Source organism: Eschrichtius robustus, chromosome 5 (genome assembly GCF_028021215.1).
Source record: "Eschrichtius robustus isolate mEscRob2 chromosome 5, mEscRob2.pri, whole genome shotgun sequence".
In the NCBI taxonomy this organism is placed as follows: domain Eukaryota; kingdom Metazoa; phylum Chordata; class Mammalia; order Artiodactyla; family Eschrichtiidae; genus Eschrichtius; species Eschrichtius robustus.
This window is the reverse complement of record NC_090828.1, coordinates 35,468,448-35,492,400: the sequence shown is the minus strand read 5'-3', so window position 1 is coordinate 35,492,400 and position 23,953 is coordinate 35,468,448. Positions and strand designations below refer to the sequence as shown.

Sequence of the window (23,953 nt, the reverse complement as noted above, 5' to 3'; positions counted from 1 at the left end):
AATTTCAGGAAGGTCAGTTCAGGAAATTTTTTGACTAAATATTAGTTAGGGTTCTGACTTGGCTGCTGCGATAAACACCAAACGACAGTGACTTAAAAAACTTGAAAGTTGATTTCTCCTTTATGAACAGTCTAAGTGTACAGGCTGAAGTGGAGGCTTCACAGTGATGGGGACCAGTCCTACTATATTGTTACGCTGTCCTCTTGTCTTTGTGGCTTCCATTTCAAGATCTTGTACACTTTAGCCAGTAAGAAGGGGACAAGAGGAAGTGGAAAGCACAGCCCTTCTTTTTAAGAGTACAGCCCAGAAGTTGTGTGTGTCCCTTCCATTCACATCCCGTTGGCCAGAACGTAGCTACATGAACACACTGAGCTGCAAGGGAGGCTGGAAATTGTTTCCTTGAGCTGGTTGGTCATATTCCTAAGTAGGACTTAGAAGTTCTATTACTAGAGGAAGAAGGAGAGAATGGATGTGGGAGACAACAGTTAGCTCTGCCTCTGGTTTGGTAGAGCTAGCCTAGAGAAACGTGCTTTGACCATGATGTCAACTAGGGAACTTGTAAGCAATGTAGAAAATACCTAAGGATATAAAGAAGGAGAGAATCTTGCTCTGCAGTAGAAGCCCAAACTCTTGGATAAGCCTGGTGTTGCAACCTTATGGATTTCAGGCCTGGGGGTAACAATAAGGCATACCTCTCCAGCTACTAGGAAAGAAATTGAAGCTAATTTCCAGAAATGTCTTTTACTACTGTATAACTGAATTAAAATAGATTATCTAGGTTGAATTAAAATAGATTATCTAGGTAAAGTTTCCAGACTAAATAGCTTCAATATAAAACCCAGATCACACATTGCTTCCTTACTGTGATTTCAGGCTCCAAAAGCCATGCTGCCCTATCGCCCCTCGATCCAAATCATCCTATTAGTCTAAGACAGTGCTACACTTCTCCGAAAGGGGCAGTACCATATACTTGAGCCCTGTCGTGGTAAAAATAAAACTTTTAAAATCCTAGTAAATGAAAATTTTAAGTTAAAAAAATTGTACTACTGCTACCACCCCACTGTAAGATCTGCATTATTTTAAGAATGTTCTAGGAAAATAATGGTGAAAAGACACTTTGCTGACTACAGTGCTATACATGTTCCATCTGGGACTCGCATGTCATATTTGCTTACTTGATTAGCCAGGCGCTTTTTCCTGTTAGTGTTCACATTCATCTTTTTCAGATGTAACCCTGGTTTTCATCTCAACCTGACAAGACCAACCTGGATTTTGACAGTCACACGGATTTTTATCTATTTAAACTGCTAGAAGCAAAATCTGATTTTTGTCCCTGGCTTTTGTTATTAAGAAAAGTAATAAAAACCGAGGCGGAATTAGATCAGGGCCATCCATTATTTTAACCAGGAACAAAAAAGAAATATACGGCTCTACCTAAGTATTGGATTAATTTAAGTATACAGCGGATGTTAAAAATTGCGTTTAAAATGTGTTTCTCAGCTGATGATGTATTCGGTATACGAATCTTAACATCTTCATCGCTTATTGTAGAAATAATAATATAGTAATGATAAAAACTCTCATTTGTCGAGTGTTTAGTGTGTATCTGCCCTGTGCCAATTTCTGTGGTCAAAGCTTAAGCCTTGAATCGGTCCCACCCAAACTGCTTGGCCGCTACACAGCAGAGGTAAGGGATACTGGGCAGCTTCGGGTGGAAGATAAACAATAGGTTCTACTTCAGTATTATTATTCCTGTTTGTATAGGTGGTGCATTCTCAACAGGGGCTGTATTTCCCTCATGAGGGGGAAAATTGGTTCTTGGGGCTTAAAAAAATCAGATATTATGGCTGAAGTCGTAGTGTGAGGGAGATGTGACTATGGGATAGTCAGAGAGTTGCTACCATGCTGGCTTTGAAGACGGAGGGAGGGGACATGAGCTCTGGAATGTGGAGAGACTACAGAATCTGGAAAAGGCAGGGAAACAGATCCTCCTCTGCAGCTACAGAACTGTAGGATAATAAATGTGTGTTGTTTGAAGCCACTGAGTTTGTGCTAATTTGTTCCAGCTGCAGTAGAAAATGAATACGCTCAGTTTCCTCTCCTGTTCACTGAGAAGAATAGAATGATCTATGTCACAGGTTTGTTGTAAGCACTAAATAAAATCATTTGTGAGCGGTACTTAGCATAGGGAACATAGTGACATATGCTGGCTTTGACAGTACTCAGACAGGCAAGGTTTGCACCCTCAGTGCACTTTCCCATGTTGAGGTTGCCGAGAGACTTCTTTCTCTGATTATTTCAGTGACAACAGTCAAGCCTCAAACTGGCCCTATTATTTTAAGGAGACTTTGTAGACTTCTCAGATTCATCATGTATTGATTTTATTTTATGTTTTTAACTTTTATTCAAGTATAGTTGATTTACAGTGTTGTGGTGATTTCTGCTCTGTATAGCAAAGTAACTCAGTTATATGTGTGTGTGTGTGTGTGTGTGTGTGTGTGTGTGTGTGTGTATTTGGTTGGCCAAAAAGTTCGTTCGGGTTTTGTGTATGATCTTATGGAAAAACTGAATGAACTTTTTGGCCAACCCAATATACTTTTTCATATTCCTTTCTATTTTGGTTTATCACAAGATACTGAATATAGTTCCCTGTGCTATACAGTAGGACCTTGTTGTTTATCCATCCTATATACACTAGTTTGCATCTGCTAATCCCAAACTCCCAAACCTTCCTTCCTCCACCCCCCTTCCCCTCGGCAACCACAAGTCTGTACTCTGTCTGTGGGTCTGTTTCTGTTTTGTAGATAGGTTCATTTGTGTCGTATTTTAGATTCCACATATAAGTGATATCATATGGTATTTGTCTCTCTGACTTACTTCACTTAGTAGGATAACCTCTTGTTCTATCCATGTTGCTGCAAATGGCATTATTTCATTCTTTTTTATGGCTGAGTAATATTCCATTGTATGTATGTACCACATCTTCTTTATCCATTCATCTGTCAGTGGACATTTAGGTTGTTCCCATGTCTTTGCTCTTGAAAATAGTGCTGCTATGAACATAGGGGTGCATTATCTTTTCAAATTATAGTTTTGTCTGGGTATATGCCCAGGAGTGGGATTGCTGGAGCATATGGCAACTCAATTTTTAGGTTTTTGAGCAATCTCCATATTGTTTTCCATAATGGCTGCACCAATTTACATTCCCACCAACAGTGCAAGAGGGTTCCCTTTTCTCCACACCCTCTCAAACATTTATTATTTGTAGACTTTTTAATGATGGCCATTCTGACCAGTGTGAAATGGTACCTCGTTGCAGTTTTGATTTGCATGTCTCTAGTAATTAGCAGTGATGAGCATCCTTCCATGTGCCTCTTGGCCATCTGTATGTCTTCTTTGGAGAAATGTCCATTTAGGTCTTCTGCCCATTTTTTGATTGAGTTGTTTGTTTTTTTGTTATTGAGTTGTATGGGCTGTTTGTGTATTTTGGAAATTAAGCCCATGTCAGTCTCATAATTTTCAAATATTTTCTCCCAGTCCACAGGTTATTTCTTCATTTTGTTTATGACTTCCTTTGCTGTACAGAAGCTTGTAAGTTTGATTAGGTCCCGTTTGTTTGTTTTTGCTTTTATTTCTATTGCCCTGGGAGACTGACCTAAGAAAACCGTCATGTATTTATTTTATATTTCAACTGTGGGATGTTTCTTTCAGTGCCTTCCAGGTACCACCAACTCTTAGATCCTTCCCCTAAGCAATTCTCCTCCCATTCTCTTCCCCTCTTCTGCTCTGTCTGAAACCTTGGTGGGGTGTATGGAGAAGGAAATTTCCAGCAATAGCAGGGAGGAGAAAAGGGCCAGCTGCCAAGCACCCCAGTGAGGGAGGGGGAGCCCCAAGTGGGCTGCCATTCCAGAGGGGCACTCCAAGTTAGAGCCTGCCTGGGCTGAGAAGAATGAACTCAGATGCATTGTTTTCTTTTTTTAACTTAAGGACAGTGTGTGTGTGTGTGTGTGTGTGTGTGTGTTCATTCTTGTTTTTTTTAATGACAGAAAATTCCGCTGAAAATGAGAATCTTCACAGTGTAGCATTCACTGACTTGCTTCATTAAGTCAGTTGGGTTGAGCCTGGTGTAAATGAAGTGAAGGCCACAGGTTTTTCTCTCTTTGTTGAGTCGATTATTTTCACAGAGAACAGCTTTTGCATTATCACAGGAAAAGAAACCAATGGAATTGTATTCCTACTACTTAAAGTGCTAAAACTATGTGTGTTTACATATGTTATCTTTCAATCCTCATAGCATCACTGTGAAATAGATATTATTACTCTCACTCCCCGCTGAGGAAGGGCGAGTATCCTCACAATATCACTATGAAATAGATAAATAGATATCATGACCCCCAATTCCAGCTGAGGCCCCAGGGGCTCAGGGAGGGTGGCAGCTGTACTGGTTTGGCTGGGACAGCGATGTGACTGCTGCGTGGGGCTGCTGCGAGCTGGTTGCCTAGGCAGGACCTTTCCATTGAGGCCATGTTTCAAAGCCTAGTTTTTAGCCTTGGAGGTCCACACATTGGACTTTTTTCTGTGAGCTCAGAGATGCTCAGACTCCATAGTGATATACTCAGGCTAACACAGTGTTTCTATGGACGATGGATCAAGCAGAAAGCTTATGTCTTTATCATTAGGGCATTTGTTCTTTCTAAGGACCAGGACATCCTCTTTCCAAAATCAAGGGCTCACAGTCTTCTCTTAACGCCAATCTGATCCCCTCAGTGCCCCCGAGTTCTTTATGAAATATGCATCCGGCCATTTCACTCCCTTGCTGTGACCCTTCAGGGACTCCTTGCTCCCCTCAGGATAAAGTTGAGGCTCCATTACTTATGTCACAGGCCTCTCTCCCTTTGGATTCATCACTCCTCCCTTCACTCAGTGTTAGGGATACCGAACACCTCCATCAGCCCTGAATCTTTTTTGTATCTGTGCTTTGGTGTATTTTGGTCCCTCTGCTGAGATCATGTTCTTCCCCTTTTTTTCCTCTTCACTGTACCCCATTCATCTGGCTAATTCAGGGGTCAGCTTAGCTCTAACATCCAACTGGAAGCTTCCCTTGATCCTCCTAATCTCGGTAATTTGCTCCCACCCTCTACCCCCAAGTCAAAGTGATCTAATAAAACCTTGTACTTCCTCCATAATAGCTTGTGTTGACTTGTGTCCTGTTTATTTGTCTGGTAACCCTCACCAGAATCTGAGTGACCACATCTACTCAGTTCTCTGAGGCCAGGGTCCATATTTCACTCACTATTACTCTTCTACCTAGTACTTGGCACAAGCCTATGTATACAGGAAGTGCTCAATAAAATTTTCTTGAATGAATAGAGAATGGAAGACCTATGTTGAAGTCTTGGCCTTGCCACTTTCTAGTGTGCCACTTTTGACAAGTTCTTTACATGCTTAGGGCCTCAGTTGCCTGATTTTTAAAAAGAGAAATTTCATTGAGATGATATGAAGTTCTTTCCAAACATGAACATATTGGGATTCTAATGCAACTCATTAGCCATCCAGAAAACATAAATCAACAGTCAGTCATATCTTGCAAATGATAAGTTGGGAGCATTGCCATGGAATTCATTTCTTTAACGTGGATTGATTATTTCACTTCATCTACTTATATACATTAATGATCAATAGATTCATACCTGTACTTGTGTTGATATTTACCCCCTTAACTCAAGGGTTTATTTTCTGCCGGATACTCTTCATTTATGCCGATAAGCACATCCAAAAGGAGCCTTTTAAGCCTGAGAAAATGATAAATTTTGTTTATGTCTACTTTTTTGTTCTTATGTCCATCTGTTTTTACCTAGAGAGGGACTTAATGAAATCTTCTGCTGTACTAATAATTTTAATTGAAGGTAATTAAATAAACCATTATATGAGAACAGCGGTATCAAATAAGAAAAAAACTGCAAATTTTGCTGATTATTCATGAAATTGAGTTGGTAATGGACATAATACCGTATATTAATGGTGTGGAATATTTGATATGAAAATAAAAGGAAAAAAGAGAACTACTAACATGCCAGCAGTAAGAGTACGAATGTGAAATATAAATCATTATAATAGCTCACACATGATGTCTGCTAGGTTATCCCTGAAGAGGGAATCCACACCAAACTACAAGATTGCATCTGAGATTACAGATTTTGGAGGTTACTTCCTTCTACATTCCTAACGCTTATTATCATACGTATCAGAATCTTACCATGTCTCAAGTACTTCTTGCTACTAAATTAAACATGCTTAGATATTTCGTTAATATATTACATGTAATAATCTGAAGTAGTAATTTACTAAGAGTTTCTATAGGTGCAATTAATTTTTCCTAAAATTTGCTGTTTCCTGGTAATTATGACTAATTCAAGACTTAAAAATAGACTGAATTTTTTTCAAAAATTACTTCTTAACCTTACTACGAAGTCTTGCACAATTCAATATTATTGAAATGATATACCTGCTGGGTTAAAACAGCAGTATCATCAGTATTCTAAGTAAACTCACTACAAATGGATTTTATTTTCTGTTTTTAACTGAAAGTTATCTTGCCCAATGCAGAATTTCTTTTATCTTTGGACAAAACTGTATTTGGCTTAGGTTATAGGCTAATTACCATTAGGGTTCTTTTCCTCTCTCTCCATTACTTTTATGTATTGTTGCTTATTTAGCAATCCATGATGATCTTTGACCTCCTGACTCAGCAAAGCCTGCTTCCAGTCAGGTGGCCATGACCTTGTGTGGACAGAGCACAGTCTGTTAGCAGCACATCAAGAAAACACCAAAGACAAATGGATTTGTTGTTTCTCTACTGACAAGTTAACTCTGAGCTCAAATCATAACCGGTAAAAATGATTTAAAGACTCAAATACTTGGTACAGAAACCTTGATGAAAATCTATACTTTTCAAGAAAATAAGAGTATATCTTTATTTCATATGGAAGATAAATTGTGGTGGTTTATTTGGGACAGCTTTTGCATTTTATTATAGACTACTTAAACTACTTTGCAAAAAGTAGGTTAAAGAAATTAAGAAAGTAATGCTCATATTTACATGTCCTAGTATTGGAAGTGAATTCCAATTTTTATGCTAAACATGGGGTATACGGATAAGTAAATTAAAGTTCAAATCCTGAAAGTTACTCATTATGTTGATAATCAACTGAATATTATAAATTTGGCCATATTCTTTTAAAATGTTAATTATTTCCATCGTTAAGGTCAGTGATTCTTAATGGTGGGTGGTAAGGGTCTATTTTGTAAACAATGTAGTACTTTTTCTCGTAGCTCTGATTTTTAAAATTACTATCCTTAATTTGATATTTCCAATAGCATTATAGGAAAATAAGAAAGGTTTTCATTATCAAAAGATTGAGAAACCCATTTTAACTAATGTGCAGTTAAGAAAAGGTTGGTCCATGGCATAATTTTTGACAGGCAAGAAACAGAAGGAAAATGAGTTGTTCTCACTGAGCAGAAATCCAGACATTCTTGGGGAGGCAGAAGGGTACATATCTAAAGACCCAAGAAAGGACACACAGTTGGAGAAGTCAAAAGGAAGAAAGAAGGAATACAGTGCCCAAAAGAGTCCTTTGTACATAGTAAGCACTCAATAAGTAGTTTTGAGTGAATAAATGAACTTAGACCACCCAACCATATGAAGCATTGATCTAATTTACTTCTGATATAGCATACAAAAGTGACACAAAGGTAGTTAGTAGGAGTGAGGAGAGACTTAAACTCTTTGGGCATCGCTAGAAGTCTTATTCATGTTTAAATGAAGACAAATCTCAGATACCAATTTACCTAACTGACATTTTCATTTTTAAAAAGGTAAAGAAAATGAAGGAAACTTCTATTTAGGGATCAAATTTTAACCAAGAAGAGATTGCTTGGTGAAATAGAAGTGGAAGGAATGTGTATCCATTTATTCAACAAATATTTACGGGATGTCTGCTATGTGCCAAGCACTCGGAAGACTATAGCCGTGATGTCATCTTAGCTTTTGTTATAACCAAGGAGCAGGTTATGTACATACAGCAGACTTTAGGAGGGAAATTTCAAATAGTCAAAGAAGTAGATGTGATTCCATAGTCTGAGACCCTAAAAGAGGAGATGACAAAGGAGATGAGAAACCCAATCCTTAAGTTCAGATTAGGGCCCTTTCTATGTGTTCCCGAGACTCCTCAAAACTCTCTTCTCAAATCCAGTATCAGGCTGGGTCATAATTCCCCTGCGCTCATCTCTATTTAGTCTGAAGCTTTAAGCTTCAAGACAGCGGGGCTGCATCTATCATGTTTATCTTTGTATCCCAGCAAATAGGACACATAGTCCCTGACACATAGCTTACATATGCCCAATAAATTATGTATACATACACACCCACAATTCATTATATATATAATGAATTAAGCAATAAATAGTGATGAAATTCTGATAATATAATCATGAATATTTTCCCAAATTATCAAAGATAATGTATACACCCACACACACATTCCAAGTCTAACAATTCACAATTTTTTGAATGATTTGAATTAAAGGTTTGAAAGTTCTAAATAATGAAGAAAATAAATGGCTGTGGCTGCAAAGGGCATGCTCAAATTAACTCAAAATATAAAAGACCATTTCAAGAAGAACGCAAGGAGAGGCAAATAACTGAGAATACCAAAGAGAGAGATAATCCCATTAGAATAGTGTCAGGAGGCCTAAAGTCCAGAGTGAGCTGAAGTATGTAAAAAATTCTAAAAACAACAAAAGGGACTTAAAAAGCTGGCAAGGAACAATTCTACAGAAAATGACGGTGACAAAATAAGCCAGACATGGAAAACTGGAATGCTTGTGATGTTCAGTATTGTGCCCATTTTTGCTAATGACATAGTTATAATTTCTGTCAAGACTAGAATACAATTTTTATTGTAGACTTTTTGTTTTACTTTTGTAGAAAAAAGAACAAGAAAGGGATAGGACCTCTGATGAGAAAAACAAAAGACTATTCATCTCTTCTTATCTTTGCCTTTTAATTGAGGATCATGATTTCCCACCTGGTAGGGTAGAACAAAATGTGAACAAGAGGGAATTGAGGCCCACAGCAGCATAACACTAGATCCTTAGCTGTTTGGCATGGATTGGGGTCTCCTGGCCCAGACTGTATCCACAAACCTGAGAACACTCATGCCTGTGACTGTCCCACTCCAGCCAGCCACATTGGAGGCATTTCAACGAATGGAAAAGTCCCCAAAAGCCTGGAGATTGACAAAAAAGAGAAAATATAAAATCCCAGCAGAATTCTAAAATTTATTCTGAAACTTTTTGAGAACACTCAGAAAAGAAAGAGGTAATCATTAGGCACCAAAAGGAAGTGAAGCAGGACTAAATGATTTTCCTCTTCAATAGAGTAACTAGAATGCAGGATGAAGAAAAGTGTGGTAGATTCAGTGTGTATAAATTTCATCAAGGCAGTTTTCACAATATCTTATGATTCTATTAGGATTTGATGGAGAAATATGAACTGAATAACAGAATAGTCAAGTGGATTCACAGCTAGGTTTGCACAACCAAACCCAAGGGAGTGCTAAAGAATGGGTCCATGTGATCGCAGGGGTGATCTATAGACATCTACTTGTGTTTTTCTCTAGATCTCTCTGTATCAGCGATGTGAATGATGATTAATCTGATGGAGATAATACAAATAAGAGACATCTTTTGAATTCTTAAGTGTCAAACACTTTTCTATTACTCTATGTGTATTCGTTTATTTAATCCTTACAACAAGGAAGCTGCACAGCCTCTTAGATAGCCTCATCCACCAGCAAGAAGAACTACAGGTCTGCAGCCTGTGGAAGGAAAACCACATTCACAGAAAGATAGACAAAATGAAAAGGCAGAGGACTTTGTACTAGATGAAGGAACAAGATAAAACCCCAGAAAAACAACTAAATGAAGTGGATATAGGCAACCTTCCAGAAAAATAATTCAGAATAATGATAGTGAAGATGATCCAGGACCTCAGAAAAAGAATGGAGGCAAAGATCAAGAAGATGCAAGAAATGTTTAACAAAGACCTAGAAGAATTAAAGAATAAACACCTAGAAGAATTAAAGAACAAACAAACAGAGATGAACAATAACTGAAATGAAAAATACACTAGAAGGAATCAATAGCAGAATAACTGAGGCAGAAGAACGGATAAGTGACCTGGAAGACAGAATGGTGGAATTCACTGCCGCGGAACAGAATAAAGAAAAAAGAATGAAAAGAAATGAAGACAGCCTAAGAGACCTCTGGGAAAACATTAAACGCAACAACATTCACATTATAGGGGTCCCAGAAGGAGAAGAGAGAGAGAAAGGACCAGAGAAAATATTTGAAGAGATTATAGTTGAAAACTTCCCTAACACGGGAAAGGAAATAGCCACCCAAGTCCAGGAGGCGCAGAGAGTCCCAGGCAGGTTAAACCCAAGGAGAAACATGCCGAGACACATAGTAATCAAATTGGCAAAAATTAAAGCCAAAGAAAAATTATTGAAAGCATCCAGGGAAAAATGACAAATAACATACAAGGGAACTCCCATAAGGTTAACAGCTGATTTCTCAGCAGAAACTCTACAAGCCAGAAGGGAGTGGGATGATATAATTAAAGTGATGAAAGGGAAGAACCTACAACCGAGATTACTCTACCAGGCAAGGATCTCATTCAGATTTGATGGAGAAATCAAAAGTTTTACAGACAAGCAAAAGCTAAGAGAATTCAGTACTACCAAACCAGCTCTACAACAGATGCTAAAGGAACTTCTCTAAGTGGGAAACACAAGAGAAGAAAAGGAACTCTGGGCTACAAAAATGAACCCATAACAATTAAGAAAATGGTAATAGGAACATACATATCGATAATTACCTTAAACGTGAATGGATTAAATGCTCCAACCAAAAGACACAGGCTTGCTGAATGGATACAAAAACAAGACCCATATATGTGCTGTCTACAGGAGACCCACTTCAGACCTAGGGACACATACAGACTGAAAGTGAGGGGATGGAAAAAGATATTCCATGCAAATGGAAATCACAAGAAAGCTGGAGTAGCAATACTCATATCAGATAAAATAGACTTTAAAATAAAGAATGTTACAAGAGACAAGGAAAGACACTACGTAATGATCAAGGGATCAATCCAAGAAGAAGATATAACAATTATAAATATATATGCACCCAACATAGGAACACTTCAATACATAAGGCAACTGCTAACAGCTATAAAAGAGGAAATCGACAGTAACACAATAATAGTGGGGGACTTTAACACCTCACTTACACCAATTGACAGATCATCCAGACAGAAAATTAATAAGGAAACACAAGCTTTAAATGACACAATAGACCAGATAGATTTAATTGATATTTATGGGACATTCCATCCAAAAACAGCAGCCTATACTTTCTTCTCAAGTGCACATGGAACATTCTCCATGATAGATCATGTCTTGGGTCACAGATCAAGCCTCGGTAAATTTAAGGAAATTGAAATCATATCAAGCATCTTTTCCGACCACAACGTTATGAGATTAGAAACCAATTACAGGGGAAAAAAAACGTAAAAAACACAAACACATGGAGACTAAACAATACATTACTAAATAACCAAGAGATCACTGAAGAAATCAAAGTGGAAATCAAAAAATACCTAGAGACAAATGACAATGAAAACACGACAATCCAAAACCTATGGGATGAAGCAAAAGCAGTTCTAAGAGGAAAGTTTATAGCAATACATGCCTACCTCAAGAAACAAGAAAAATCTCAAATAAACAATCTAAACTTACACCTAAAGGAACTAGAGAAAGAAGAACAAACAAAACCCAAAGTTAGTAGAAGGAAAGAAATCATAAAGATCAGAGCAGAAATAAATGAAATAGAAACAAAGAAAACAATAGCAAAGATCAATAAAACTAAAAGCTGGTTCTTTGAGAAGATAAACAAAATTGATAAACCATTAGCCAGACTCATCAAGAAAAAGAGGGAGAGGAATCAAATCAATAAAATTAGAAATGAAAAAGGAGAAGTTACAACGGACACTGCAGAAATACAAAGCATCCTAAGAGATTACTACAAGCAACTCTATGCCAATAAAATGGACAATCTGGAAGAAATGGACAAATTCTTAGAAAGGTATAACCTTCCAAGACTGAACCAGGAAGAAATAGAAAATATGAACAGACCAATCACAAGTCATGAAATTGAAACTGTGATTAAAAATCTTCCAACAAACAAAAGTCCAGGACCAGATGGCTTCACAGGTGAATTCTATCAAACATTTAGAGATGAGCTAACACCTATCCTTCTCAAACCCTTCCAAAAAATTGCAGAGGAAGGAACTCTCCCAAACTCATTGTATGGGGCCACCATCACCCTAATATCAAAACCAGACAAAGATACTGTAAACAAAGAAAATTACAGACCAATATCACTGATGAATATAGATGCAAAAATCCTCAAGAAAATACTAGCAAACAGAATCCAACAACACATTAAAAGGATCATACACCATGATCAAGTGGGATTGATCCCAGGGATGCAAGGATTCTTCAATATACGCTAATCAGTCAATGTGATACACCATATTAACAAATTGAAGAATAAAAACCATATGATCATCTCAATAGATGCAGAAAAAGCTTTTGACAAAATTCAACAGCCATTTATGGTAAAAACTCTCCAGAAAGTGGGCATAGAGGGAACCTACCTCAACATAGTAAAGGCCATATATGACAGACACACAGCAAACATCATTCTCAGTGGTGAAAAACTGAAAGCATTTCCTCTAAGGTCAGGAACAAGACAAGGATGTGCACTCTCGCCACTATTATTCAACATAGTTTTGGAAGTCCTAGCTACAGCAATCAGAGAAGAAAAGAAATAAAAGGAATACAAATTGGAAAAGAAGAAGTAAAACTGTCACTCTTTGCAGATGACATGATACTATACATAGAGAATCCTAAAGATGCCACCAGAAAACTACTAGGGCTAATCAATGAATTTGGTAAAGTTGCAGGATACAATATCAATGCACAGAAATCTCTTGCATTCCTGTATACTAATAACGAAAGATCAGAAAGAGAAATTAAGGAAACAATCCCATTCACCATTGCAACAAAAAGAATAAAATACCTAGGAATAAACCTACCTATGGAGACAAAAGACCTGTATACAGAAAACTATAAGACACTGATGAAAGAAATCAAAGATGACACAAGCAGTTGGAGAGATACACCATATTCTTGGATTGGAAGAATCGATATTGTGAAAATGACTATACTACCCAAAGTAATCTACAGATTCAATCAATACCTATCAAATTGCCAATGGCATTTTTTACAGAACTAGAACAAAAAAATCTTAAAATTTGTATGGAGACACAAAAGACCCCGAATAGCCAAAGCAATCTTGAGGGGAAAAAATGGAGCTCGAGGAATCAGACTCCCTGATTTCAGACTATACTATAAAGCTACAGTCATCAAGACAATATGGTACTGGCACAAAAACAGAAATATAGATCAATGGAACAGGATAGGAAGCCCAGAGATAAACCCACACACCTATGGTCAACTAATCTATGACAAAGGAGGCAAGGATATACAATGGAGAAAAGACAGTCTCTTCAATAAGTGGTGCTGGGAAAACTGGACAGCTACATGTAAAAGAATGCAATTAGAACACTTCCTAACACTACACACAAAAATAAACTCAAAATGGATTAAAGACCTAAATGTAAGACCAGACACTATAAAACTCTTAGAGGAAAACATAGGAAGAACACTCTTTGACATAAATCACAGCAAGATCTTTTTTGATCCACCTCCTAGAGTAATGGAAATAAAAATAAAAGAAACAAATGGGACCTAATCCTTACAACAATCCCTATGCAGTTGCTATATTTATCTCCACTTTACAAATGAGTAACACAGAGGGTTGAAGTAACTTCCTCAAGGTCACACGGTTCTTAGGTGGCAGAGCTGACATTCAAGCCCAGACTGTTTAATTAGTGGCATAAGTTACATAAATGATATCCATCAAATTGTGGATGACCACAGTGAAATGTGTAGCTAAAATTGTAAAGTTATAGATTTGGTATCCAGAAAAAGAAAAAAGAAACTCTAATAGACTGGAAAAATTAGCCAAACGAATAAAGATAAAATTGAGTCAAATATAAACTCACACACTTAAGTTCCAAATAAATCAACTGCAAAAGTAAAGATTGGGGAGATGGGACTTACAAATAGATCAAATGAGGAAGTCTTGGGAGTTTCATTTAATATAGGCTCATTATGACCGATGTACAGTGTGATTATCAACAAAATGCAATCTTAGAGCAAAATTTAAAAACATTGTTCTTCTTCCCATTAATAATTTTCCACCCCATTTGACTTTTTTTTTTAAACCAAGTCAGCTTTACATTTTTTATTCTAATTCTAGGGAATACTAAGTTTTGTAATTTAGAATGAACCCACTAAATAATTTTCAGACGATTCCCTTTATTTTCATTGAACCAAAATGATGGCAGCAGACTAGTGAAATAAGCACAAGCTTGGGAGTCAGTCCCAGAGGCTGAGTCCCCTCCTTGCTGTTGACTGACTCTGGGACCTTGGCCTTAACGTCTGTACGCCTAGTTCCCTCATCTAGAAAATGGCGATAATAATGCCTACCTTGCAGGAGCATCCTGAGGACTCAGGGGAATAGACATAAAGAGATAAAATCATCCAGCGTGGTGCCCGAGGGGGTTTCATTTGGTTCACTGTTGTAGCCCCATCATGTAGGCCAGTGCCTGGCACAGAGGAGGCGCTCAGAGGTGTTTGCTAAGTGAATACTGAATGAATGAATGAATGAATGAATGAGTGAATGAATGTGTTCAGTAGAGGATAGTTCTTACTAAAGGCATGGCAGTGTTTTCAGATGTGAGAAGTCTTTGTAAAGCAAGAAACTGATTATTCACAGGTTTGAAGAAGGGGAATGCTTTGTCATAGCTAAATTTACTTTTTGCCATCATGTAGCGTAGCTTCAGGATTTTTTGAAAACTAAAGTAAAACTGTGACCATTAGGTCGTCTTTGTAGTGTTTCTTCAGCCCTTACACCATTCTTCCGTGAGGTATCTAGAAAGGTCTCATTCTGCCTAGTCGGATATTGTTCGAAAGCTTGAAATGAAAAATGAAACCAAGTTAAGTCTGGCTGGTAGCCATTCAGAAATAGATTTTTTTTTTTAAAGTAGATTAATTTTCAAAGACATTTTTCCTCTTTAAGACTTCCTTGTTTTTAAAGAAGCATTTAGTAAAACAACAGGAATGTCTTTTCAGTGTCTGGTTATCTCTTTTTCAAGACTGAGTTTGGTAAATTACATAATATTAGCTGTTGGTCATCTTCCAGGTAAAAAATAAAGCCAAATGAAGTCTTTAATGTAATTTATGAGTTTCTCTCCTAGAGCTAAGTGAAACTCAGCTTCATAGCTTTTATTTGTTTTGGGGCCTTTAATATTAGTCAGATTAAAGCTTATGTTTTTATAAAACTGTAAGGACAAAGAATTATGTTAAAATAGCTAAAAAAACAAAAAAAAAATCTTCAGTGTTTGATTCAGCATGTCAAGAATAACAGAGAATATAGGGTCTGGTTTCAGAACCTTGTAACCAAAAATGACAGTGTGGTGGGATGGGGAGTTGGTGTGAGGTTGGATGAGTAGGAACTCTCGCATTCGCTAAAAGGAAAACGAAAGAAGGATGTTAACTCTTTGCTGTATTATGAACAGGACAAGTGTATAATTGAAACCAAACCATTAACACCTTTTCACATAGTGCCTTCTGATGTCATCTAATTACTTACTGCCTGCTAACCTTATCTCCCTCAGGAGCCGATCTTAAAATTACACTGCATTGCAATTAGCTAAACACATTGCACCTAGTCAAGGCACATAGTGGACGCCCAGTAAATATTTGTTGAATGACTTCTGTGCACTATGCAGGTGGGTTTTCTTTCTGATCTCATGCATGACTTACTTGTTTCCACCAGAGAGGTTTCAGTTTTGCTCTTTCTCTTACTGGAAATGCCATTACCATCATTGGCAATACTGCCTCAATGCAGTGCAAAAGAACACCTCCTCCTAGAAGCCTTCTCTGATTAACCGACCTGAACTAAAGCCATCTCACCCATCGAGAAGCCCCTTTTATAAATATGGTTGTAGTCATTTCAGAATGATTTAAGATTCTTATTTCTCTTGGCTCTGACATCCCCCATGCCCCACAATATACACGCATCAAGAATAGGCATTGAGTCTTATTTCCCACAGGGACACACATAGGGACACCCCTGCACATGCGGTGTCCACCTATGGAAAGCACACTCAAAGGACGTGTTCTACAGCTAGGTAATGAAATTTTTAACATTAGTGTACAAAACCAGACAACCCTGATTGCTTGTCTCTATCGGTCTGCCAAGAATGGGTATAAATGGAATCAAGGCTGTGAGAGATGGATCTTTTTCATCAGACAAGTGAGCAAAACCTAATACATTTACACCTCAGAATTGCTTTAAAGGAGATTGGATGACCAACAGAAAGTCTTCCAAAGGGAAATAATATATGGTATTATATTTAATTGAGAGACCTGTACAATATTTGAACTTCTGTACCAAAACCAGTTTCGATTCATTCAATCTTTAGAAAAATGATTTGGAAGAGATTAAACTACATATTGCTATGGCTTATAGACCATCATAAGCCTTTGGTACCTTCCAAACTTCCCCCAATGTGAGTTGAGCCATAGGTCAGGCTGGGACTCAGAGCAAGGTGTATGCTTTCAGGCAGGCCTTTGATTGCTGTAAACTAAAGGGATAAGCAGACAGGTCGTGAGAAGGTTTACAGAGAACCCATAGAGTGCATAAGGGTGTCAACAGCAATAAAAATCCTATCTATAGGTGGAGTTACAGGGTATATATTGGTGAGGTTAGTGGTTAAATGTGTTTAGCTTTGGGTTGGAAACCACTTTTTTCCCCTCATATTCCACAGAAAAGATAAATTTTCGGCCTATCTCTTTCAGACAGAGCATAGGCTTTGGTGCAGGGGAACTAGAGGGCTAGCCTAGTGACCTGATTATCCTGAATACAAGGCTCTGAGTTAAGAAATAAAATAAGTAGGAGACGTTGGGGAGGTTACCTGGTTAAAGACATGGGCTACGTGGGGTCCAATACAGGAGGATGTAGAGGGCTTCAGCGCTCATGATTCGACCTTGACTCTGAGAATGACTGAAACACTGCTGGGTTGGACATATGGGGGGAGGACGAGAAGGAGTGGATTGGAGGGTGTGTAAAGTGATGTGGCTAGAGCAGCATTTGACAATGCTGGTTTTAATGGTGGCATTTAAAGTGATACTCCACTACTAGATGTTGAAACCTGGGGAATAAATTATTGAAGACTCACTGAAACCATGAAAGGAAAAATAAAATGAGAGGACATTCACTCCTCTTTTTCCACATGTCTTTATTGAACATTTAAAAGGTCAAAGGCACTCTCCTAGGTACTTTGGAAAAGGGAAAGGAGAAGTGGAATTGATCAGAGACAGGCTTTTTAAAAGGAAGAAATTCTTTTTGTGATTCATTAAATCTATTAATATCTCATATATTTGAAGCACTTTAAAAACAGTTATTAATTTCCCCAAAACAGCATATATTTCAGGTGACAAATTTCTATTTTTTTATTATAGCTAGAAATTGAAATAAAATTCACTAAGGCAGTGAATATGACCTCTAGAATTTTGACCATATCATAAAATGGCCAAAATGAGTTTTATTATCTGTGATTGCGTTAGAATAAATTCAAGGGCATTAAAATCATGTTAATTCTCTCTTTTTATCCATCTTGATACAATTACCTGAAATCAGCACATAGGAAAGGAGATTTTGTAATTTTTAGGCTGTTCTGTTATTAGCTCTAAGACTTTATTTGAACTTTGTTCTTTCCATGTTATAACTGCTTATTGTCTTCTAAAGACAAGTACCTTAGCTGTGAACTTGGTCACTAGAGCACTGACCACATCTGGTAACCACAAGGCAGGAAACCGTGACCTGGCATGGGTTTCTGAGCCATTCTACAAGGAAGAGGTATTATAGTCTTGGATTCACTTTTGCCTGTGCTGAAATTTGAAGAACATGATAAACAAATGGCCCTGAGGACACTGAGCCCTGGAAGTCTCTATCCCTCTCAGCAGTGCTGCAGTCAGGCCTCAGCCTTGGACTGCCATCCACACCTCTCTAGAATTGCCCTAGGCTTCCCTTAAGGTGGCAGTGTCCATGGTGAGGGAAAGGTGTATCCAGGTGAGGGCAACTTGTGGTCAGAAGGTTGTGTTTCAAGGGCCAGTTCCATCACTGGCTAGATGACCATAACTTCTTCCGCCTTAGTTTCTCACCTGCAAAATGAGGATGGAGGGGAAAGCAACCACATAAGCTATGGAGGAATCGAATGAGATTATTTATTTATATTTATTTTATAGCACGTAATGTGTGCTAAGCACTGTTTTAATCGCTTTACAAATATGAACTCATTTCATCCAAATTACTACCCCATGAGGTAGTTACTATAATCATTCTCAGTTTACCTATGAGGAAATGAAGATGTAGAGAGGTTGAATAACTTGCTCAAATCCCCAGACCAGTAAGAGGCAGAGTTGAGATTCAAACTTGGCAAATTATGTATTTTCTATCATAAGAGGATAAGGAAGAATCTGAATAGCAGAAATGGGCAGTGGTTCCTGTTTGCCATCATTTGGGGGCCCAAGATCCTGTGTGGTGGTGACAGAGGCACAGTAATTAATGCAGATGTCTCTGCCACAGGGCTGGCTATAGGGGCTCCCGGGCTGGCTGCCTGTGGGTGGTTAGCGAGATGGTGGGTGAGAGGCCTGACCCTAAAGAGAAATAGTGCCTTTCTAAGAACATGTTGAATTTACGAGTTAATTTTTTTTAAGTATCAAACCAGCAAACAAACATAGATAGGACTAAGGTGCCTGTAGGTGGCATAGGCCTGACAGGCCTTCTCCATTCTGCCCCCCAATGGTTATCCCCACTCCCATGCTCCTCACACTAGCTTTTCCCTGGTGAAATTCACCATGAAAACTTCATTCCTTTGGGTGAGGGTATGACCCCTAATAAAATGTATATACCCCTGGACACAGTAGTACATTATTCATTTAGTGTAAAATTAGCCAGCAGATGCCTCTGGTTAGGTCTAGAACCAGGAACAGGTTTTAGAATGGGGAGGGGAGAGAGTAAGGCTCAGGGTGCAGTGCTAGGAATGTTTGCTAATTGATTGATCTGCCTGTACTGGTGTCACTGGAAGATTAGAAGCCCTTAGCTGACTCCCATTCTCAGGAACTGACCTTTGGAACGATGACTTCGGTCCCAGCCCATACTGTCTCTTAGCCTCCGGGGCAGTCCGTGTAAAGTTCGCAAGTTCAGTCTTACAGCTATGCGTTCCCCAAGAGGAGAAGAATGAAGAACTGGGCATTCGCTACCAGGGGCCTGAAGGCAAAAGCACAGGGCAGTTTTACAAAAAGGAAACAAGTATTTTCGAAGTAGGTGAGTCCCTCCGAGCCTCAGGTGGCCTCAGCCACCAGCCCACCCCTCGGCCACACCCAGGATCCTGCTACCCACCCCCGGTCTCTGACTCCACCTGCCTCGCTGTTGAGATGACTTAACTGGACGCGGTAAAAGCAAGTTGATAAAGGTGGCCAGTTCCGGGACAGGGCTTATCTGTCTATTCTGTCTCTCGAGAAAGGCAGTCAAGCCATGCGCTGGAAGCCCTGATTTGGAACTCCAGGACACCTTACCAAGTGAGTCGAGGTGGATTTTGTTGGAAAGGCTTAGGAGCAGTAGTACTGGGTGGGGGGAGGAGGCGTGAGAGGGGCTGGCTGCCTGTAGTTCTCTTCTGCCTGAGTTGCCTGGCACTGCTCTCCCAGCAAACGCCAGTGCCTGTAAGTTAGAACATCACAGACTGTTTTGATTCAGCCAGTGCCAGTGACGGACGTTTCAAGGAAGTAGGAGGGACCTGACTTGCTCTAATACTTTGAGAAAACCATTAAATGTTTACTAGGAGGGTTCTGGCGTAATGAACCAGGAATATTGTGAGTTCCTTAGAACAGAGGTTTTTGAAACCAGAATATCCTCAGGAGAGACGGTGGCTTCCTTTACCAGGTGTTTATTCCATGACAGATGAGCGCGCTTGCCCAGAGTTGGCTGTGAACGTAGAGCTTTTGTTTGCCAGGTTTTGTCAGGATTTTCTTTGCCAGGCCAGAGCTATAGTGCAGAACCACAGTTCATGTTTTCTTTGGAGATGAATATCAGTGTTTTCCTTCAAAATATGCTGTAAAAACTTTAAAAAAATATACAGCCTCCACTTCCAGCCCACCCCCTCTAACTGCGAGCCCACCTCTAACCCTCTGGTGAGCCCGGTCTCTGGGGTGAGACTGGCTAGCCGGGCAGATCACAGCACCAGCATTGCTCTGCCCCGAGCCTTGAAGCAGGTCAATTCCAAGTCTAATTTCCTGAGTCCACATGCTGATTTCCTTCCCCACCTCCTCTTTTCTGTATTTTTGCTTGTATATCTGTCTCCCTCAGAGGGTTTAAGCTCCTTTGGGGGCAGGAGCCCTGGAGTCAGGAGGTCCAACTTCAGATCTCAGCTCAGGCACTTACTGGCAGTGTGACTTGAGTAGCTCACCTCTCTGTGCTGGCATTTCTTTTTCTATAAAATGAGGGCTGACATACTCCATAAGGTCTTTATGAGAATTAAATGAGTTCATACATGGAAGGTGCCGGGTATACAGCAAGAGTTGCGTAAGTGGTATTTTGTAACCATTGCCAGCATTCCCCATAGAGCCCAGCACATTGTAGGTGTTTAGTAAATGTTTGTCACGTACTAATAAAAAACATTGCCCTTTGTGTAGGATTTGCCATAGCTGGTTGAAGAGCTGGGGGAAAAGAAAAAAAAGAAAGAAGGCGTGGTATTTCCTTTTCAACATTTGGGGAGTTGGTGTGAGGCAGTTTGGTGCTCAGGGGTGTGAAGGAGAACTGTGCTTAGTCTTTTGTCTAAACCGCTCTGGAGTTTGGGATTTGTTCTGCAGGCGGGCAGTAGGGGATGGTGGGCAAGGCGGTGTGATCTGTGGGGAGAGAGCCTATTATGGCATGCTTGGAGAGAGTGGAATTTATTCTTCCAAACCTTGTAACGCTGGCCACTTCACCTTTCCCGAGGCATCTCTGAGGATAGGCCTGTTTTAAAGACTTGAGCTGACATCATCGCATCTTAAAAGAACTGAGCATAATTGAATTGCTGATACAAGTGGGTACTTGCCTCGGCCCCGGGTCACCCACATCTCTATGGAAACACATGTTTGCTTGAAAGCCCAGCAATCAGAGGCAGAGCCTTCCAGGAGCCAACATCGGGTCACTTTTAGAAAAAGGCATTTATTTATATTCTCGAGCTGTCAGAGACCTATGCAATGAAATAATTTCAAATTAAATAGAGAAATCAGGCCGCAGATGAATGCTAATAGAGCCTGCCCTGCGCCCTCCCCCTGTGCTCGCGGTGCCTGAGATCTGCACGTTTATTTTAGCTGTCCTTTGCTCTTTTCCGCCCATTTGCATTCTGCTGCCTTGGGGAGGTGGTTTGGCACTTTATGCAAAAATGGTTAATCTTCATTCATACTCGTGTGCCGGTTCCAAAATGGAAAATGCAAAGCCGGGCCTGCCGTAAAGTGTGCGGTGTGCTCTTCCCGGCCGACTCTGTGTGTGCAGCGTGTCCAAGGGTGCACAGTCCGGATGACTCTGCTTCTTACGCAAGCACTCGGGGCTGTTGAGTCAAGACATTCTCTCATAAAGGTCTGAAACTTGCATCAGCTCATCTTGCCCTAGATGTGCTCAAGTGATATCCTAAGTGATTGGAAGCTTTTATCTGCCTCTGGAAGCAGGATTTTTCAAGCAAGTATTGACTGTTAATGACCTGTTTAAAGAAAACATTCAATTTTCTTTCTTCTCCCCACAAAGAACTTAGTAGGCAGTGACATTTCTAAACCAAAGGCTAACGCTGCTTTTCAAAAGGGGCAGAGACAGGGCTTTTAAATGTGAAATTTTTTTCCCTGACATTTGCCCTTAAAATGCTTTTCAATGAAGTTGTTCTAACAGTGGGTTTAGTACACTGAAGTGTCTTTGAATAAAAATGCAACCTTGAGATTTTTTTTCCCCCTTCAAATTAAACAAAAAAGTTTAGGTAAGAGTCTTCATATGAAATTCATATTTCAGTCACTATTCTCTGTTTCATTGTTTATATGTCTTCATTCCCAATAATTAAAGCAACTTTCCTCCAAGGAGCAAGGCACTGCACAAGAACCTTTATTAAACTGTGGGAATTAAACCACAGAAGAAAGAGCTAAAGTACTTAGATTACGAGAGACCTCAGTAATTACAAGACCAGGTAAGGAACAGCTAAGGTAGGAGTGAAAGGGAAGAGGACACAAAATGGAAGACAGAGAAGATTAGGCAATGGAAGAGTTAAGCAACAGAAAACCTATATGACGTTATTGATACATTTAGGCAAAGTCCCAGTTTTATAGAGGGAGCATTGTTTCCCTCTCCAGCTGGCATGTAAGTGCCCTTGACTGTGCTTAGGGGACTGGACAGTTAGTCCTTGACCATTATAAAGGTGATCTTTACAGAGAAATAGCCTAGTACATGGGACACAGCACCCACGTCTTTTTTTTTTTTTTTTAAGGTGAATTTTCAGCTTTCAGCTACCCTGGCTACTAAGTGCTTGCATCACCCCCAGGGCCCTTACAGACTTGAATACCTGAGAGCTGAAAAGGACCACAGAGGTCCTGTGCTCTGACGGCTAGAGAAGATGCCACCCCAAAATACGGCAGTGGTGGTTCAGGACATGGTACCCCAAATATGCCGCTTTGGCGTATTGATTATTGTGAGGTGTGGGCACTTGAAAAACAGCAAATGCAGGAAGAGGCTTTCTCTGAACTCCCCTTTTCTGCTTAAAGACAGATCGTCCAAAAGGTGCTCAGTTGTCATAAATTCCCTCCCCGGGAGTTTCACCAACCAGGGAGGATGTTGACTTCCGTCACAGGAGGGGAGACTAGAGAATGGACACCACACTCAGCAGACTTTGTCACAAGCTACCATACCGCCATCTGTTCTTCTAAGGGCTCATTCGTCTTTCCTAAAAGTCATTTACTCTCCCCTCTGCTTTTCCTGTTAAGATGGTATTTAATCCTGAATTCTAGGCCACCTCGGGGGAGTTCTTCATTTTTCCCTGAGTATCTCCCATGTGTATGTGAGATATACATGTTAATCTGTTTGTTTTTCACGTATTCATCTTTTATTGCAGGGGTCCCAGCTAAGAACTCAAAGGGTAGAGGGAAACTTATTTTTCTTCCCCTACAACTCCAATCTCTTTTTCTGCAACTGAATACCTGAGGCCCTCATGCTATACTCTGACAATCTAGAACCTTTACTCAGATGGTCCATCAGGACAAATGGTGGCCCACATAGACAGATAGACAGATGTGCAGGCTTCCCCAAGCTCTCTGTCAAAATTTCCCTGTCCTGTTTCCCATTCTCTCAGAGCACCACTCTCTGCTAAGGGCCAAATGATGGCAGTAGAGAATGAAATAAATTAATGTGTGAAATTGCAACTTCTTCCAGAGGTGGTAGTAATCCATAAGCTGAGTAAAAATGTACACATCTCTTAAGAAGTTTCCCCAGGTTAGGAGTTGGCTCTCTGGGAGACTGTGGGACGCTCTGTTTTGACGGAGAGGCTTTTTGCTGCTTCTCCAATCACATCGCATAATTGACTTCCTCCCCGCAAGATCAGTCCCGATTC

General features: G+C 39.6%; 1 protein-coding gene across 5 annotated transcripts in view; it reads left to right on the top strand.

The window, feature by feature from the left end:
• SPATS2L (spermatogenesis associated serine rich 2 like) overlaps positions 1 to 23,953 on the top strand; it is a 166,270-nt gene that overhangs the window by 52,055 nt on the left and 90,262 nt on the right. Inside the window, exon 1 of one of the 5 annotated variants that reach the window (XM_068544695.1) lies at positions 19,521 to 19,653. The exons of 3 other annotated variants lie outside the window; for them this stretch is intronic. The gene's annotated coding sequence lies outside the window, so the exon portion shown is untranslated. Of the gene's footprint in view, positions 1 to 19,520; positions 19,654 to 19,886; positions 19,908 to 23,953 lie in introns of those variants that run through there. One more of the 5 variants, XM_068544696.1, reaches the window with a different exon arrangement.